This window comes from Mustela nivalis (genome assembly GCF_964662115.1).
Source record: "Mustela nivalis genome assembly, chromosome: 10".
In the NCBI taxonomy this organism is placed as follows: Eukaryota; Metazoa; Chordata; class Mammalia; order Carnivora; family Mustelidae; genus Mustela; species Mustela nivalis.
Window position 1 is genome coordinate 41,138,534 of NC_139029.1, and position 18,546 is coordinate 41,157,079.

General features: G+C 54.6%; 1 protein-coding gene across 5 annotated transcripts in view; it reads right to left on the reverse strand.

The window, feature by feature from the left end:
* Nucleotides 1-18,546, reverse strand: part of GLIS1 (GLIS family zinc finger 1) — a 214,280-nt gene that overhangs the window by 21,869 nt on the left and 173,865 nt on the right. The window lies entirely within an intron of this gene.

An 18,546-nucleotide genomic window follows, 5' to 3' on the forward strand; every position in this document is an offset into this window, starting at 1 on the left:
GCCACTGCAAGCCCCAGTTCGCCAGTCGCTCAGCCAGGGACACCATCTCTCTTATAATCATCCATCCAATCCCCCGTCAGCCTTCAAAGTCCAGCTCTAATGCTGCCCCCTGGCACATTCCTGGACCCCCCGTGTGGCTAGCCACTCCTCCCTGCTTGTCCTCACTGTCCAGGGTGTCCGGCCAGGCCAGCACTCCTGTGGGGCACACCGGGGGCTGGGAAGACGACCCCACTCAGACCCGGCCCCGCTCTATCCATGCAGACACGAAGCACGCTGTTGTACCACACCATAACTCTGAGGTGTGTGGCCTCCACATTCCTGCCTCCGAGACAGAGGCTTTGTGTGGTGACCGCAGGGCTGTGTCACGGCAAAGACAGGACGCAGGCCCCTTCTGACGCCGAAGCGCCGATGGTTGTGCTCTGGCCGCTGCCTTCCCAGGGCAGGTGGGCAGGGCGAGGCAACCCTTGAGGAGGAAAAGACAGAGGAACCAGCTCCTGGGCCCATCATTAGTTTCATCCCCCAGCTTAGGACAGACATAAGGACGGGGACTCCGGGACAATGACTGGTCTGGGGTGAGCTGTCTCCACCCTCTGTCTCTTCCTTGAAGGCCCGGCCACAACCGCAGGCTATGCTGCGCTGGGGCTGAGCCAAGGCAGGCAGCCTGCCGCTGGGTTTTAGAGACTGTCCTGCCTCCTGCTCCCAGTCGATGGGCCTTTTCCACTCATGAAAACCGGGAGGAAATCCTGTTTGGGGAGTAAGTTGGCCACAAGCTACTCCTCTGCTCTCCTGCAATGGCTCCGTGCCAAATTCACCCCAAAATGAGGTGGAGGAGCCACGGCTGGAAAGCGGGCTGCCTCTTGGCACCCAGCTGGTCCCTTTGTTCCTCCGTTGGCCGCTGCCTGAAGGGTAGATATCTAAGGCCGAGAAGCAATAAGTTCTTAGGCCCCGCCTGCTTTTCTGGACTGTGCGAGAGCCCAGCAGACTCTGGAGGCCCAGGCATCATCTTCTTCTCAGAGGGGCCCGTGTGCCTGTCTGGCCAGCCTCCGTCTCAGCAGTATGGCTTTGTTCAGGCTGCACGCCCTACCCCCCCATGGGACACCTTCCCTTCCATCTCAATGACAATTTAATTCATACATTTTTCAAAAGCCCAGGACCTGTGGCTTGGTGTTCGCGCTCTTCTGCAGCAACCCTGTCGCTTCTCCCATCTGCACACACCCACCACGTCCTCCTGCTGGAGCTGCTTGGGAGTGACACTCAGAGTATCCTCGGGACTCTCATGCCCCCAGGCCTTTGCTTGAGCTGCTCCCTGGGCCTGGAATGCCTTTCCCTCCTTCACTTATTTTGCAGATGTCTTACTGGACTAGGTCTACTCAGTAGTGTTCAAGCACGGCCTCCTCCGAGAAGCCTTCCCAGCCTCCGCAGCCCCTCTCTGGACACACTCTGAGCCTGCAGATCAGAAGATTTTTACTGCACACCCATTGCCTTCTCGCCAGACCTCCAAGCTGAGGGTGCCTTGAGGGGAGGGCTAGCATCTCCTTCATAGGACAAAGGCTGGATTAAAAACCTGATGGGGGGGGTGAGAACAGAAATCCCCAGGCCTGGAGTGCCTGTGCCCTTGGGAGTGCACCCTCTTCCCTGCAGGGTTCATCCAAACACCCGATATCTGTACCCGAGGTCTGTGCCACACCCATGTCCTACCCCGCCGTGGAGCAGAGTCACAGGCTAGGGTACAACAAACAGCGGTCAAGGGTGCTCTGATGGGATGCCCATCCCCCGAGGTGGAACTGGAGGTAGCAGCAGGTGGAGAAGGGGTGCCGCCTGATCCAAGACGGTTCTGGGGTGAAGACGCTGTGGGGCCTACTGCCGAGCCACACCCCCAGCAGGCCAGCCCCCGGACACGCCGGGGCACCTTGAAGGTATGGGCTCTGCTCACAGCTGCTGCCATGGCTCACCCGGCTCTCTCTATCCAACCACCGCGCAGATGGCCAACAGGGGCAGAGTGAGGAGGATGGCATGCTCCCTGGTTCACAGCCATGTGCGCTCGCTCTGCTGGGCCTGTGCTATGCCTGGGGTTACCCCACTCAGGACTCTCCAGAGTTCCTCATGCCTTCCGACATCCAGCCAACCCCCTTAGCATTCAAGGCCTTTCCAGGGTCTGGTGTGGCACGACCTGAGGCCGGGGGTCCAGACTTAGGAAGCAGACTGCCCTGTGATCTTGGCAAGTCAGTGCCCCTCTCTGTGCCTCTCTTTCTTTCTCCATAAAATGAAGACAAACCAGCTCAGGCAGTTGGTGTAAGGGCAAGGCAAGGTGCATATCCACACGCGACACAGCACATATTCTGTGAATGTTCTGTTATCACGGTAGTGATGGTTCCTATCCTGCCCTCAGGAAAGATACCTGTGTAGGTCAGGTTTTACCGACCCCAGAAGTAAAGAACAGGGGGCCCTGGCTGACAGGCTTGCCATTGGTCTGGCCCTAAAACCCTTTCAAGGTCAGTCCCATGGGGGCACTGCTTGGGTGCCCCAAACAGCCCCTGATGAGGGTGAGGCAACCTTTTGGGGTGGGAATGGCCTGACGGGGCCCAATCCATTGGCTATGTGGGAGCTGGGAGGGCAGCACGGAGAGGGACCCCCCCACTATTGTGTTGGGGGGGTAGAGATGCTTCCAGAATGGCAGAATAAGAGCCAACAGGGGGCCTTGGTTTCCCTGAGGGGGGCTGGAGAATGGGCCCTATGGCAATGCCACTGTGACCCAAAGATGTAATGATCCTTCTATGGGGTCTGCAGCCCAGGGGGCGACACACAGGCCTTCCTATACTCCTCCCCCGACACAGTAGTACCTTGAGGCTCTCGGGCAGATTTTGCCCTGGACAGACCCCTTCTTTCCTGCTGTGAATGTTCAGGTATATAACCCCGCTGGGCAGATCTCCTAGGATGTCCCCGACCCTGGTACAAGGGGGGCAAAGGAGGAGTGGCTGCTACTGGCCCAGAAGGGCTAAGCCACAGTCAGAACTGCCACCTCTAGTGGGAAGAAGGGATCCCCCCTCAATCTTCAACACAAGCCAGCAGTGCCAGGTAAAGCCCATGACTCTGAAAGTCATCCACGCACCCCATGCAACAGTTGCATGCCCCCAGCCTTACCACACACCCTCGTCCCTGCTCGCAGGTGCCCTGTCACCTGACCTTCATCTGCCACCCTTCTACCTCCTCGCTGTTGGGATTCAGGCTCATCCTCTCATCTCTGTGCACATGGATTCACATCTTGACTCACTCGGGTACCCCTGTGTGCCTGGCAGCGTGCTGGGAGCTGGAACTTTGGGGCAAAAAAGGCCACAAAACACCCGTAAGTCCAAACAAAAAGAATGCATTCAGCCCCATGAAGGGGCTGATGTAAGGGCGCTTACAGCTGGGGAAGGCAGGGGGCTCACCAAAGCCTTCTCGGAGGAGCCAGGACTTGATGCCTCAGCAGTGTTTGGACAAACAGCATGGGAAGCACAAAGAGACTGGGAGGGGTAGAGAACGTTCTGGAGACAGCCAAGGATTTGCTAAGCCAGAATGAAGGGACGCAGAGGAGAGGTGGAAGTAGAAATGGGAAGGTGGGGGGTTCTCTTCTTTCTAATCCATGGAGTGCTGATTCATCCTGGAACAGGTGAGTTTGGGGGTATTTTTTTCCCAGAAAACACCACAGAAACCGCCCCACGCACTCATTGATGGGGCCCAGCCAATGAGTTGGCTCTTCACCTGGAGGACCTTGGTGCTGCTTCTTCTGGCTGGACTCCCCAGCCCCTGATCTTCCACTTCCACCCAGATGCTTGTGCCAAAAACCCATTTCTTCCTCCCTAGGCCCTGTTTCCAATCAGCCACCAAGCCACGGAAATGCCACCTCTTAAACAACTTCCCTGGTGCACCTTCTTCTCTTCTTTGCCGCCCTGATTCCTGGCCCACACCCCCAGCTCCGCTCGCCCCAGTGACCGCACTAGCTGCCGTCCTGACTCCTGCCTCTCCTCTCCCACGAAATCTGGGATCTAGAAGGAAGACTTAAGCCTACAGGTCTGAGTCCTTCCCTGCCTAAATCCCACAGAGTATTCTAGTGCCTGGCAAGTATCAGTCTTCATCACGGCATCCTGGAGCCTGTGCCCTAGTCCCTGGTGATGGCTTGGTGGTGCCTGCTCCCTCCAGCTCCCACCTCCACACTTTTATGTTTCAGCATCAGAGAAGCCTGGGTGCAAATCCATACTTCCCAGCTGGAGTCAGACCTCGGGCAAGTGCATTGGTTGGAGTTCCACCAAAAATGGGGGCATCACTTGGGCACACCTGGGCACACAGCAGGGGGGTGCTGTCTGTAAGCCCAGGGTGCATGCAGCATTCGGTATTATTTGGGGTGAATGTGAAACACACTCTAATAACCAACCACACAGCACATTTATGTGGCCAGGAACAAATGCTCACATGCCATGGGCAACAGGGGGTAGCTACTGTGAGTGGGTGGGTGGGGACACAGAGAGAGAGGAGAAGAGACAGAAGGGACACCTGTCTAGAAAAAAATGTAAGAAGGGATGTCAGATACTTTTTACTTTAAAATGCATGAACATTAAAATATATCCTAAGACAACCCTGGGGTGATTCAGGATATAGGTGGCCAGGTGACACCCTCTTGGATACCGACCAAGGGCTGGTGGCTGCTGTGTGTGTCTCACGTGGTATGTCACCAATCATGACAACGTGTTCTGCCGCTAAGGCTCCCTTTTCGCTCCACTCTGCAGACGAGGAGCGTGAGGCTCATCAAGGGGACACGCCTGGCTCCAGGCTGGCAGAGCTGGGATCTGGTCTCGAGTCTGGCTGATAGGTCTGTCTGTCTCTCTGTACCCCTAACCACTCTGGTCACTGCTGCAGGACCCCGATGGAAAGCACCAGAAACAGGGTCGCACTCAGCAGCTGTTACAATGACTTCCAACCAGGCCCACAGCCTGGGTTCCATTTCCAGCCAAAGGCCAGGCCTGGCCCAAGATGCAGAGCTGAGGCTGGGAGAGGAGGGTGCCCTTCCTCCTGGCCCCCCAAGACAGGAGATGTCACTGCACAAAGAGGAAAAGCACGACGTTGCCGCAGAAAGGAGTGAGCCGTGGCCGACGCTCAGAGCGCAGGGTCCTGAAAGGCCCGGTTTCCACATGTGGGGCGTGTTACAAAGGAAGATTAAAATAATGGGGGAAAATACCCCGGGAACCGTGAAGCCCCAGACCATCTGGAGTTTTATAGTAACAGGCAGGGGAAAATCAGAACCTAATTGAAAAAAGTCCACTGCAATCCATTACGGCTGCGTGCCGCTCATAGAACCAAGAGCAGGAGATGAAAGACCGAGGGAGCCATCCCAGGAGCTGGGAAGGGCCCAGCATTTCCCTCTGCAGGCCGAGCCCAAGGACCCTTCAAGTTCTGGCTGGGGGAGAGGGAGGGTCCAGGGTCAGCTGTCGGAATCCAGCTGGGGCTGGGCTCACCCCGCTCAGCATCCTGCCCACTCTGAGCCCCGCTCTCGTCTGCGGAGTGGCTAAGCGAGACTGCCGAGGGAAGCATGCTGTCAGACACACCGTGTGCTGAGCAAGACTGTTCTCTCCCCGGGCCCCTGGGAAAGAGCAAGATTGCTGCTTCACAGGTGAGGCGTGGGGGGCAGTGTGATATGAGCCACAGAGCATGAGACCGTGCAGAGAGAGGTCTGCACCGGCCTCCGCCAAGGGACAGTCACAAACTTGGGCAAATCATGTGCCCTTTCTGCCCTCACTTTTCTTCCTCTCTGAAATGGGGCCACTGCTATCGACAGTGAGAAGTAAATGCAAGGATGTGCCCAGTGGAGGAACCGGCACACAGCGGGTTCCAGGTGAATGTTAAGTCTCCTCCCCATGGTGGTCATGGCCCACAGAGCAGAGAGGGCCCGGTTTCTCACGCTCTGGCTAAGAATCTGGACACAAAGGGCAAGGGGGGGGGGCGTGTTGGGGAAACAGGGCATGGGTGGGGGCAGGGGAGGAAATGCCTCCAGTTTTGGCATTTGCCAGTGACTTGCTTCTAAACAAACACATTTCTGGTTTAAGGGTAAAATATATTGGGTTACAACAGTCTGGCAAGCCATTCGGGGATCAACTTCTCATTTTTGTACAAACTTTTAACTTACTTTATAACAATGATTGGGATGTGCAGTGCCAGAGCCTTCTCCAAGATGTCAGATAATTCAGTGTTTGGCCAGCTCGAAAGGCCAGCCAGCCGGGAGCTGAGGTCCCCTCCCCACCCCCTTACCCCAGCAGGGGGACTCTGGCCTGGAGATCACTGTCCTCAGAGCCCCATGGGGTTTCCACCGGAGTCTCCGCAGAGCCTATGCTTTGCCAGTCCTCAGGGGGTCCAAGCAAGAAGGGGAGGGACAGATATGGAGAGAGTCCTGGGAGGTGAGGCCGGATGGCAGCAGCATGGACTCTGCTCTGGGAGCCCATGAGGGTCTGGTCTTACTTCAGGCCCATGGTACTACCTGAGTCAACGAAGGAACCGGCAGACGTATGCAGGAGGGAGACTGTGTCGGGAACAGCAGCTCTTACATTTACCCTGTACCCAGGACTGGGCCAGACTCTTCCTACACATGACCTCCTTTGTCCCATTAGGACAGGATAACAACCCCTCCCTCACGACACAGGCAGAAAGCAAGGCCCAGGGAGTCTAGGTCCCAGATTTCCAGAGCTCCCGCGGGATAGACCCTAGGTTTGCCTCCAGTGCCCGGACTCCCGTGCTTTGGGCCACCCTAGTGTCTTGGGCAGCCAGGACCAAGATCCCCGGCCAGTGTGGGGGTCCCTTCACACCTGCTCAGCTCTTTGTGCCTTCCTAACCATCCAGAGAGGATGGCGGGCTGGAGGGGGTTGGGGAGGTGCTGTGAAGCACAGAAGGCAAAGGGAGAATGTGCCAGAGGGACCACAGCCCCCCTCCCCCTCATCTCCCAGAGACAGTCAGGTTGTACCTGCCCTTGGGTGGATTTCCAAGGCTGGATGAGGGCTGCAGACCCCCTGTCCCTTCTCACCAGGACTGCACAGAAGGCTCTTGGCTGGGATCTCTCCAGCACAAAGTCTCTGGGCAAGAAGTGCATTCTTATTCCCAGTGAGCAAGGGCCAAGAGAGCTAGGCCACCCCTCCAGAGGTTTGTGGAGCCCCCAAATGAGGAGGAGCAGAGGGGCACAGAGTCTGCTCCTCAAGCACACAGGTGGGCCCCGGGGGAGCTCCTGTGCTGAACAGAGGCTGAACATTATGGGGAGGCAAAGAGCGGTTCTGCCAGGGGCCAGGGCCTGGCAGCAGGTGGATGGCATGGGATGGCTGTCGCACACGTGCACCGAGCCCCAGGTGCAAATGCGGAGACTCAGACACATACATGCACCGACACCTCCCATCCCAACCAGGCCCGGCGTCAAAGACCGAGAAGCCCAAGACACCACCGCACAGCACCAATTCCAGCACATGCTTACACCAACAGGGCTCAAGTCACAGACACAGAGGCCAGCCCGTACACACTCACACCTCTACACAAGGACCCTCAAGCCCTAGACCCCAGCACGGGCTCCGGGCCCCAGATGCACTGACTGACAGCACTCCAGCACCCCAGCACCGCAAGGGCAGACTGCCCCACGTGTGGCCTTGGAACAGTCTGTGTGTGGTGGGGAGAAGACACTCACCCAGAGTGAAACAGCTGCTAGGAGGTGAGTGGATAAAAGACACATCCTCACACTGTCACAACACCTGACCCAGCCAGACTTGGAGACAGTCACACTCCCACACACCTCTTTCCACGGCTCTAGGCAGCCCTCAGGGGCCCACAGTACCTCCCAACTTTCCCATGGCTGCTGGACGAGCTCGGCTTTGGCGAGGGCACATGTGGCCTTAGAGAACCCCAAGGCAAGGCCAAAAACAGCCTCAGGCCACGCTGACTTCTAGCTCAGTGCTCTCTCCTCCTCCCCTGCTCAGCCATAAGCCACAACTGCCAGCCTTCAGGCCTGTATCTGTGTCCTCTGCACACGAGGGCCCTCGATTTGCCTGTCTAGTCCTCCCTGTCTTCTAAGCCCCAGCTCAAGCCTCACATCCGCTCCTCTCCACAGTCCTCCCACCATCCTTCCTGATTCTGCCCCCTTCTGAGGGCCAGGGACCGAGTTCGGCCTGGCTGCCATCGTGGGGCTGACTCCAGGACTGCCCATCTCTCACTGCTCACACATGGCATGGACACCGCACTCATCCTGGGACCGTGCCAGCTGCCCGGCTTGGCCTCTAGGAACTTGGGCCTGGGAGGGGGAGGCCAGTAGGCAGAGGCTGGAGAGCCACATGGCAGCCCACCCCACCTCCACAACCAACCGCCAAGCAGAAGCACCTGGTCCCCTTTGTTGGGGGCTGTGTCTGACTACAAGTTGCAGTGAGGTTGGCCAGTGCTATTTTGGGAGGAGGAAGGATAGGGACCACCATGAACAAAAGGGCCCTATCAAGCCCCCGACTTCAACATCCCCTCCCCTCAGGCTTGCCCCCTAGCCTGGGCACAATGTCTCCCCACCACCAGCAGAGTTGGGGCTTAGGTCTGGTTCCTCTTGGTCCTGGCCCCTATGGGGCTCTGTGTTCCCACTGTAAAATGTGGTGACACTCCTGGCCTCAGATGCCCGCTAGAGCCATCAGGGCAGCATGCCCCTGCTACTGGGTACAGGACAGCGCTCAGTGAATGGCAGTCCCCCTTTTGGCGCCTCTCCCAAATTCCAAACAGAAACAGTGGGGTTGCGTCCATATGTGAAAACATCGAGGTTAAAGATCTGAGGCCAGATCTGACTCTATCACTGGCTGCTATGCAACCTTAGACCAGTCACTTGCTTCCCCTGCGCTTAGTCACCCAAGGCTTGTCTGCCCAGGACAGTGGGACAATGGGGGTGAACACGCACCAGGTGCAGTTCATCCTGGTGGCAGCTGTGTGATGCTTAGTGTCCTAGGACTGCCTGGGGAAGAAAAAGCCCCCAGACATCACCCCCATCTCTTGAAAGAAAACCTCACATCGGGTCACTCGGAATCTTTACAAATGTACAATGTGTGAAGATCCCATCTAAGATCGTGGGTGGCTGTGAGCCCCCTGCCTGCCCAGTGTGCTCTGGGTTTTGGATCTCACAGGATGTCCTGTGAGGCCCTGGGCTCCCACCTTAAGGGGGCGGTGTTCAGAAACAGGCTTGTGAGACCACTGGTATGGGCAGTAAGACCCAGGGATGTTGGTGGGAGAGTCACAAAGGCTGAGCTTGGAGTTCGGAGGAGACCCACCAGGGAGGAGGGGAGTGACCTGTCCCCGATGTTCAGGAACCAAGCCAGGCAATTTTGTGTTTGGGGGCTGCAAGATGTCTCCCAAAGCTACCAGCTCTAAACTGGGGTGCACTTGCCACCCAACTCCCAGTGCTATCAACAGGATGACCAGCCTCAGCACCATCCCCCCTCCCATCTGCCCCAACTAGCCACCCGTTACTGACCAACAGAGGGGTGCCAAGGTGGGCTGACCCTGTGCAGGCAACTTAGAACCACACCCTGAATGGGGCCCGGGGTCCCCTGTCACACCCTCCTACAGCTGTTCCAACCCAGCACCCGGATTCACGGCAGATGGAAGGAAAGGGGACAGTCTTGCACTCACATAGGAGCTGGTGAAGGAAAGTCAGTTACCATTAAGAACATACGACACAAACAAAAACCCAAATGAAATTCAAGCCCTGGAGGGGATAAGAAGTTAAGAAGAGACACAGCAAACCTTTCTGATGGCCAAGTGCCCCAGTGTTTAGAACACTCTTTGCCCTGGTCCCACCAGCATCACAGCAACCCAGTGAGAGGCAGGCCTGGGACCCCGAGGCCTACACTGGGGTCTCTCTGAAGGGGGGACTGCTGCCAGTGACCCTCCTTCCTGGCCCCAACTACCCTACCATGCATGGTGACATCCAGCAATAAGCCGGGCACCCTGCTGATCAGCCACGGGGCAGCCCCCTGGGCCAGGTATCCAGGGAAAGTCCTTTTCCCTGCCGGGTCTCTGTTCTCATCTGTCAAATGGGTATGTGTGGAATAGCGTTACGGCCCTACTCAGGTGCCTCGGGGAGGAGATGACTTAACAGAAAGCAGAGCAGACAGGAATGAACTTCTGGCTTTTGGGTTTCGACATCCCAGGCCCCAGGGCCAAATGGAAAGATCTCTGGAGGCAGAGATGAGTCATGCACAGTTAAGATTTCAAATGATCTTTCTGCCACAAACCCATCTAAAAATGCCCAACACAGGGCCTGACACAGAGTGGGCTTTTGGAAATATCTGTTAATGAATGAAAAAAAACCCAAATAACAAACAACTGAGCCTTGAGGGAAGTGCGGGGTAGGGTGGGGAGACCCCAAATTAGTAGGGGGCAGGACAGGTTCTGTCAGGAGAAAGAGCCAAGCTTCCCATGTCCCCACTCCTGAGACAGTGCTCCTACTGGGATAGGGTCACTGGAGGGGAAGCAAGATATGCATAGACGGCTGCGATCCCTAAAAGTGGGGAGGCTCTGAGCTTGGGGGCCATGCCCTGGGTGTGCCACAGCGTCCCCAGCTCAGCTGGTGGGACCTGAAGCAGGGCTCTTCATAGGTGGGGCCCTGTCCCCTATAGGCAGGGCTCCGGATGTCTCCGGAGGTACCAATTGTAACACCATGGCGGAGACTGAGTCCGAGCTGGGCCTGAGGCAATCTTTCGGAGGGATGGGACACACGCAGACTCTGGCCAAAGAGAAAGGACGCCAGTACTCTTGAACTGCCAGCATGCAAAAGCTCGGCCTGGGAAGGGAGTTCATGGAAAACGTCCACGTTGCATTTCTTTCTCCCTCACTTGAGTCTGAAGACTGCATGTTGGAACCGGACATAAAGAAGTCAGCTGGTGCACTCTTTCTGTGCTCTGCGTTTTTTGACCTGCAGGCCGCCCTGGACACAAGGTGCCTCATGACTATCTCTCATAGAGAAGGAGACAGACAGTCCCAGAGAGCCTGAGCTCATAGTGCCCACAGAGTAAAGGGGTGGCATCGGGACTGAACCCAGGGATGGCTGATGCCAAAGAGCTTGGCCCTGTTCTGACACTGCATTCAACCAAAAGCAGATTGGTTAGGAAACACTAGGCCGTGGGAAAGAAAGGACAAAAAGCAAAGAATTCAAAGTTTCACATCACTAGGACATAACAATTCTAGCAGTAACAGCTGCCACACTGTCTCTCAGCTTCCCCGAGAGTGTTTGTTTCCCCTAAGGCCCCAGTTCCCCCACTCTTTAGCCCCGCACAGGCTGGAAAGCTCTGGAAGAGTCTGGGAGAGGTGTCCCACCCCTCACCTGTGGCTGGGATGCCCCAGGGGTCTGAAGGGGATGGGCAGCTTCTGCCAGACCAGGCAAGCTGTCCAGCAATCTGGAGAGCCTTCTTCTTCTTCTTCTTTTTTTTTTTTTAAGATTTATTTATTTATTTATTTAACAGGGGGAGAGAGAGCGCAAGAGAAACAACACAAGCAGGGGGAGTGGGAGAGGGAGAAGCAGGCTTCCTGCCGAGCAGGGAGCCTGATCTGGGGCTCAATCCCAGGACCCCAAGATCAAGACCTGAGCAGAATACAGATGACTAATGACTGAGCCACCCAGGTGCCTTCTGTCCCTCGGACAAGGGGAAGCCCTCTGTGGCCACCACATGAAAGAAGACCAAGGAAGCTGAAAAAAAAAAACAAAACCCAAAGACAAAAACAGAAAAAAACCAAAAAACAACAAACAAACAAACAAAAACTGTATGATAAAACAGGAAGGGATCCTGAAGGAGAAACTCGCCACAGGGCACTTGGCTGAGAACCAAGGGGGTGGCAGGAGGGGCGTTCCGGGGAGCAGGGCCCCTCCCGGAAGCCTGGCTCTGCAGAGTTGAGCCTGATGGGGGCGGGGAGGGGGGAGGGATGCCTGGAACTCATTAGCATTATGTCAGGAATAATGTAAAATTAAAACATTTAGCTTTGGCTTCTAAAATGAAGGAGGACAAAAAGAGAAGGATGCCATTGTGCTGAGTTGCGTCGCTCTGACTGGGGCACCAATAATTTACTGAACATAAATCTCGGCCTTGCGCTTGGACGCAGCCCAACCACTGAGGGCTGATGAGTCTGCAGCTCTGTCTTGGGGCAAGCGAGCTGGGAGCCTGGGAGGGGCAGGGGGCCCAGGGCTCAGGTGAGGTCTTCCAACTGCTCGCTCCCCACAGAAGAGCCAGGTATGCAGCCTCTTTCCTCACCAGCCCCTCCCTGCCTCCACCATGGCCACTGCCTCCAAATCCATCAACCATCCTGTAGTCAGACAGATTGCAAGATGGCAAGCCTGTCCTTGCCGCTGCACAAAATCCAGTGGTGGCTCCCTGCTGCCTTCAACGTACTACCCACAGCCTTCAGGCCTGGTGTTTCTGACTCCCAGCATCTGAATCTGCAGGCCTTCCAGCTGCGACTGCCTCCCAGGCTCCCGTTTCCTCCCCAGGCTCCAGTTATACTGACTGCTTGGGTTTTCAGAACTTCCTGTACTTCCAGAGCTTTTGCATATGCTGTTCCCTTAGCCTGGAACTCTCTCGGGAATCAGGGCTAACTAAGCTCCAATAGTGGCTCCTCGGCAGAAGCTCTGGGCTTTCCTCTCTGGGTCCACTCTGGCCCTCGGGGAAAGGGAGGGGAGCTGGGCCAGGCTGTGTAGGAACTCAAGACTCAATGTTAGGACCGGCTGGCCTTTGGAGGTCCTTGTGTTATAGATCCAGACCTCGAGGCAGACCAGAAAGTACAAGGCTGACAAGGCTTCCCTGGGCCCCTGCCCCAGCTCTGGTCCCCTTGGATTCTTAGGGCAGGCTCTTTCTGCTCCTACATGTTCATTGGTCCCCCAGGCCTGAGTTCAAGTTGTAACTCTCCTCCAGCTCCATGATCGGCACAAACCACCCAAGCTCTCCGGGATTCAGTGTGTGTTGGCATTCCAAGTATGGAACTAGAGTACAGGGCTCCCCCACCCCCGCTCCCAGGGCTGTGCAGAATCAGCGTCAGAGGCTGCAGAACACTGACCATCGCCACCTGCAACCCCCCGTGCAGATGGAGAAACTGAGGTCCGAGGTGACGGAGGATAGGGAGACAGTGGCAGAACGGAGTCCGAGGCTTCCCACTCCGGAAGACAGTCTGAGCACAGTTCACAAAGCCTGACCTGTCCGGTGACACAAGACAGATGCCCATTCAGTCACTGGCCACCCGCTCGTCCTCATTCACTCACTCGCTCAGCTAAGAGCCCATAACCAGATGTTCCAGACACAATGTAGTGACAAGAGCGAGTCACCAGATAGTAAATACAGGGGGATTCTATTCTAGCACAGAGGACAATTATCGTATGTACTGAGAAAAGTCTGGAAAAATACTCTAAAATGTTAAACAGTGGGTATTACTGAGTAGTCTCGTTAGAAATAACTTTTCTTTTTTCTCTGTACTGTTTTCTACTTCTTGCTATGTCACACTTTTTACTATATATTTTATACCCCTGTGTTTTGTTGAAGTTTAAGAAGAAATCACAGTGGGCAGTGATCCTTTCTGGACAGACTGAGATTGCAGAACTAGATTCTGCTGAGTTCTACATGTGGCTTCAGGTGAGCTGTCCTGGGGAACAGGACTGGAGGACGCTCCCATCCTCGATGTGGAGCCAAAGATCTGAGTCAGGTCTGGATGTGACATTTGTTCCTGTCCTCTGTGAACTCAGTTTCCTTCCACATGATGACCTCTAGAGGGGATCTGAGGATCAGGGAAGGCATGGATGTGGCGATGAAGCCCATGACAATGACAGCTGTGTGCCTACATCAGGAAAGCCAAGGCTCACCCTGTCAGATGACCCGCCCTGGACAGGTACAGATGCCTCCTCACGGGGTGATATCACTGAGCTGTCACACACGTGGTAGTCAGTGATGACCGAAGAGTCTCTGGAGATGCAGTGGCCAGTTTAGTCAAATAGTGGTGACAGACGACCTCACTCCTAGGTCAGAGGACACACAGGCAAATCCGAGCCACAAGCCTGGATGGGGGAGGGCAAGGCTGCTGCTCACCTCCCGGCAGCCGCCAAGAGCACCAGGAAGAGTGACCTTTGCCACACCCATCTCTGCAGTCTCGGCTGAACGTCTGAGGACACACTTCTGGGCCAGCTGGATGGGGTGTAGAAGTTTTGGGTCAGCCCGACCAAGGTTCAAGTCCCAGCTCTGCTGTGTACTGCCTTGGGTCTTTAGGCATGTTACTTAGCCTCAATGGCCCAGAATTGGTTTCTGAAAAGAGTTAACACGCCTTCCTGGTGGGTTTATTGTCAGGGCCAAATGAGGTAAGAGATGGCAGGGCCCACCATCTCTGGGGTCAGGACAGGGCTCCACCCAGCAATACAACATGTCAATGATGGGTGTCACGCTCCAGGAAGCCTGTGCCTCTGCTCCCTTCACTCTCTACCCAGAGTACCCTCCGCCCGCCCCTTTACCTGGCAAAAGACTGCTCATCCTCCAAGCTTCAGCTCATAAACCGCCTCTTCCAGGGAGCCTTCCTTGATTCCCCCACTATTAAGGCCAGGCTCCTCTCGGGTCCCACCAAGCCCTGTCCTTCCCTCATCATAGCCCCTAGGACTCGGTATTTTAACTCGTGGCTTCCATGTTCTTTCCTCCTGCCAGCTGGGGGTGTGAGTCAGAGAGGGGATGAGGCTGGTCCCACTGATGGGCCTCTCACTACACAGCCCAGCAATGACCTGGACACACAGCATGGACTCAGGGCACGTTTGCTGAGTGGAATAATGTGCTTGGTTGGGGTTAGTCACCCTTGTCTCTTCCCATCCTTGGGTAAGAAGGAAGATTTTGGGTTTTTTATTTTTTTAAGATTTTATTTATTTATTTGACAACGAGAGACACAGTGAGAGAGGGAACACAAGCAGGGGGAGTGGGAGAAGGGGAAGCAGGCTTCCCGCAGAGTAGGGAGCCTGATGCAGGGCTCGATCCCAGAACTCTGGGATCACAACCTGCACTAAAGGCATACACTTAGTGACTGAGCTAGCCAAGCGCCCCAGGAAGGTTCTTTTAAGATCACAGAAAGTTTGAGTTAGAAAGGGTGTTAGGGGAAGTCTGTGGCTGGGGAAGGAGAGACTGGTTCAAGGCTCCCCGTTCAGTCAGTGGTGATACCAAGAGAGGGCGCCAGGTCCTCAGACTCCCAGCCCAGTGCTCCCTGACCTTTGGCCTCAAGGGGACTCTCCTCCCACCCACAGAAAGGCCAGCAGAGCCATCTCCTCCTGCACCCTCACAGAGCTAGCTCTTGATGGCTGGGGTCCCAAATTCTATTCCACTTTTCACCACCTGCTCCTGCCTCTGATGGATGGACGGTGTTATTTATCTCTGTAACGTTCCATGTCTCAGGCCCTGACCCAGGCCAAATCCCCCTGACATACCTAGCTCCCCAGTATGTCACCAAGAGCCCACTCAAGTCTGGACCCATCAAGGGCCCTGCTTTAAAATGTATTTGCTAAGTGCTTGCACCACAGTGGGTTTTCATCAACTCTGGAATGACTGTACGTTCTGGAACACAGACTTGGTGAACTTGGCTCAGACCAGGTCTGACAAAGTCTATTTCCCTGCCTCTCCCTTTGCGCTGAGCCAAGCCTGGGCTGCCAGGGATTACCAGAGCAGAATGGGGGTAATTTCTCATTAGAAATATGGTTCATAAAGTCCATTTCTATTTTACTCAAGGAGCCAGGAGCAGCCCAAAGAGGTCCAACTTGAGAGTCTTTCTGTGTGAGGGGGCAGCAGTGAGGACTTTTATTTTCTTACAAATCTATGCTATTGTGTTTTCCACGTTTTCTGCAATAAGCATATAAAACATATACATTTATTTTTTTTAAAACTCAAGGACAGAATCCTCTTGCTTCTCCAACTCCCCCCCTCCCACCCCACCCCACTCCCCTGGCCTGCCTCCCTTGTTGCTTCTTTGCACAGGAGAAGTTTCTGCTAAACTTGGGATGAACCTCTCCCCCACCGCCAGTCGCCAAGCTCTACCTAGACCCTGGGTCTGCTCGCTTTACCTTCTCAACAACTCTGCATTTTATTTTAAGTAGGCTCCATGCCCAGGATGGGACTTGAACTCACAACCCTGAGATCCAGAGTCCTACTGACTGAGCCAACCAGGTGTCCCAATGACTTCGTGTTTTAAAGAGGACTCTTGGCCAAAGCCACCCCAGGAGTCCAGGCTGACTAAGACCTGAATGTAAGTCTGTCTGACTCCAAAGTACTTCCTCTTTCCTACGGTAACACCTCCCCTCTCTGGGCCTCAGTTTCCCCAGTTGTAAAAATAAAGAGGAGAGGGCTGAAGATGGTCCCACAGGTCCCCTCTGATGCTGGCATGCCCCATCTAGTGTGACTGGCTTCTTTCTCTTAGCGTAATGATTCCGAATTTCGTCTGTGCTGTGGCATGGATCAACACTTCATTCCTTTTTATGGCCAAATTAATGTTTCATCGCATGGAGAGATCACGTTTTGTTTGTCCCTTCATCAGCCGGTGAACATTTCCTTTGTTTCCACCTTTTGACTCTTGTGAATCCTGCTGCTATGAACATTCCTGTACATTTTCTATACACACACGTTTTCTTCTGCTTGGGGTGTATGCCTAGGAGCGGCATTGCCAGATCACATGGTAGCTCTATACTGAATTGTTTGGGGAACTGCCAAATGACGCTCCAAAGCAGTTATACCATTTTCCGTTCCTATCATCAGTGTGAAAGTTCCTATTTCTCCACATCCTTGCTAACACTTATTGTTCCCCATCTTTTTTATTGTAGCCCTCTTAGCAGGTGTGAAGTAGTAGCTCACTGTGGTTCTGATTTGCATTTCCCTGATGGCTAATGATGTTGAGCAATCTTTCCTGTGCTTTTGGCTATGTGTATATTTTCTTTGGAGAAATGTCTACTCAAATACTTTGCCCACATATATTGCTTATTGATTTTATTTTTAAAAATTTTTTAAAAGATTTTATGTATTTGAGAGAGTGCATGAGCCAAAAGAAGGGGGAAAGAAGGGAGTGGCAGAAGCAGAGGGAGAACCAGGCTCCCTCCTGAGAGTAGAGCCTGATGCTTGGCTCGATCCCAGGACCCTGGGATCATGACCTGAGCCGAAGGCAGAGGCTTAGCCAACTGAGCCACACAGGTGCCCCCTTTGCCCACTTTATATTGGGTTATTTATCTTTTTTTATTATTGAAATGTCAGAGTTCTTATTATATTCTGGGGATAAGTCCCTTATCAGAGCTGTGATTGCAAAAGTCAAGTCATTTTCAAGCTAAAAGGATGCCAGCTAACAGGTACCGAGCACTTACTCTGTGCTGGCCTTGGTGCAGGCACTCTCCATGTCAGCAGTGTTTTCAACCCTGCAACAACCCCATGAAGCAGGTATGATTATTGTTGTTCGCTCTGTCATCATCCCCATATTACAGATGGGTCAACAGAGTCACAGAGCCATACCCTCCTCAGGTCACATGCAGTGCACAGTGCACTGTGGAAGCTCTGGGGCATGAAGGTCGTGGTGCTTCCTGGGGCTGCCATGGGGCAGAGATGACAAGGGACCCATCAGAGCCAACTCCTGACAGGAGCCCAGGCCACCAGGTGGAGTCCCACTCATGAGATTTTCCATTCTCTTGGCCAACCTCAGGAGACTTGGGTTCCATTTTATTGAGGAAGGATTCTGTTTCCTGATAGCCGTGCAGGCTCAAATTAGGTGGAAAGGGGTTTTCTCCCTGGAGACTTCAGACTACTGCTCGGGAACCAACTCCCTGCAAATGAGGGATGATGAAGTTTTGGGCCGTCGATGCCAGAGGGGAGCTAGCCCATTTGCACATTAGCAAGTGAGCATCCGTGGCCTGGGCCCGAAGGAGGCGGGTAGTGGTGCCTGGAAAGCAGTGAGCCCAGATGGGACAAGGCCTTGCCCCCAGGGTTGGAGGCTTCAGGGACCCTGTGTAGGGTGAACCCAGACTGACACTTTGCCAGGTTCCAGCTGCCCCCCAACATCAGGGTTCTGGACGCCCACCCAAGCTGGAGACCAGACAGGCTTTCTGCAAGAAGACAGTTAACAATATACTCTTGTTATGAAATCAGAGCAGTGGAAGATCAGGGACAATGTAGATCCCACAGGGCCAGCAGACTGAGGCAGACCGCACCACCATCCGCACGATGGACTGTCCTAGTGCTGTGAAACCCACAGGTAACCAGGCCACGTGACCAGGAAGCTCCTGAGCCGTAATGCTATTTCCAGGCTGATTCTCAAATCATCCTCACATAGGCACAGAGAGGTGACTACCTCACCTGACATGAGGGCTGTACCAGGAGTCAGACCCTTCTCTAAGATCCCAGCAATGACTCTGAAGTTGCCCCTTGGTGAGTGTTTGTGCCTGATGCTGTGCTAAGGGCTCTGTCAGGTACAGATGGGACCCAGCCCAGGGGAAACACAGCACTGAGGTAGTCTAGAGTCACCTGCGCTCTCTTTTTGGTGTTGTAA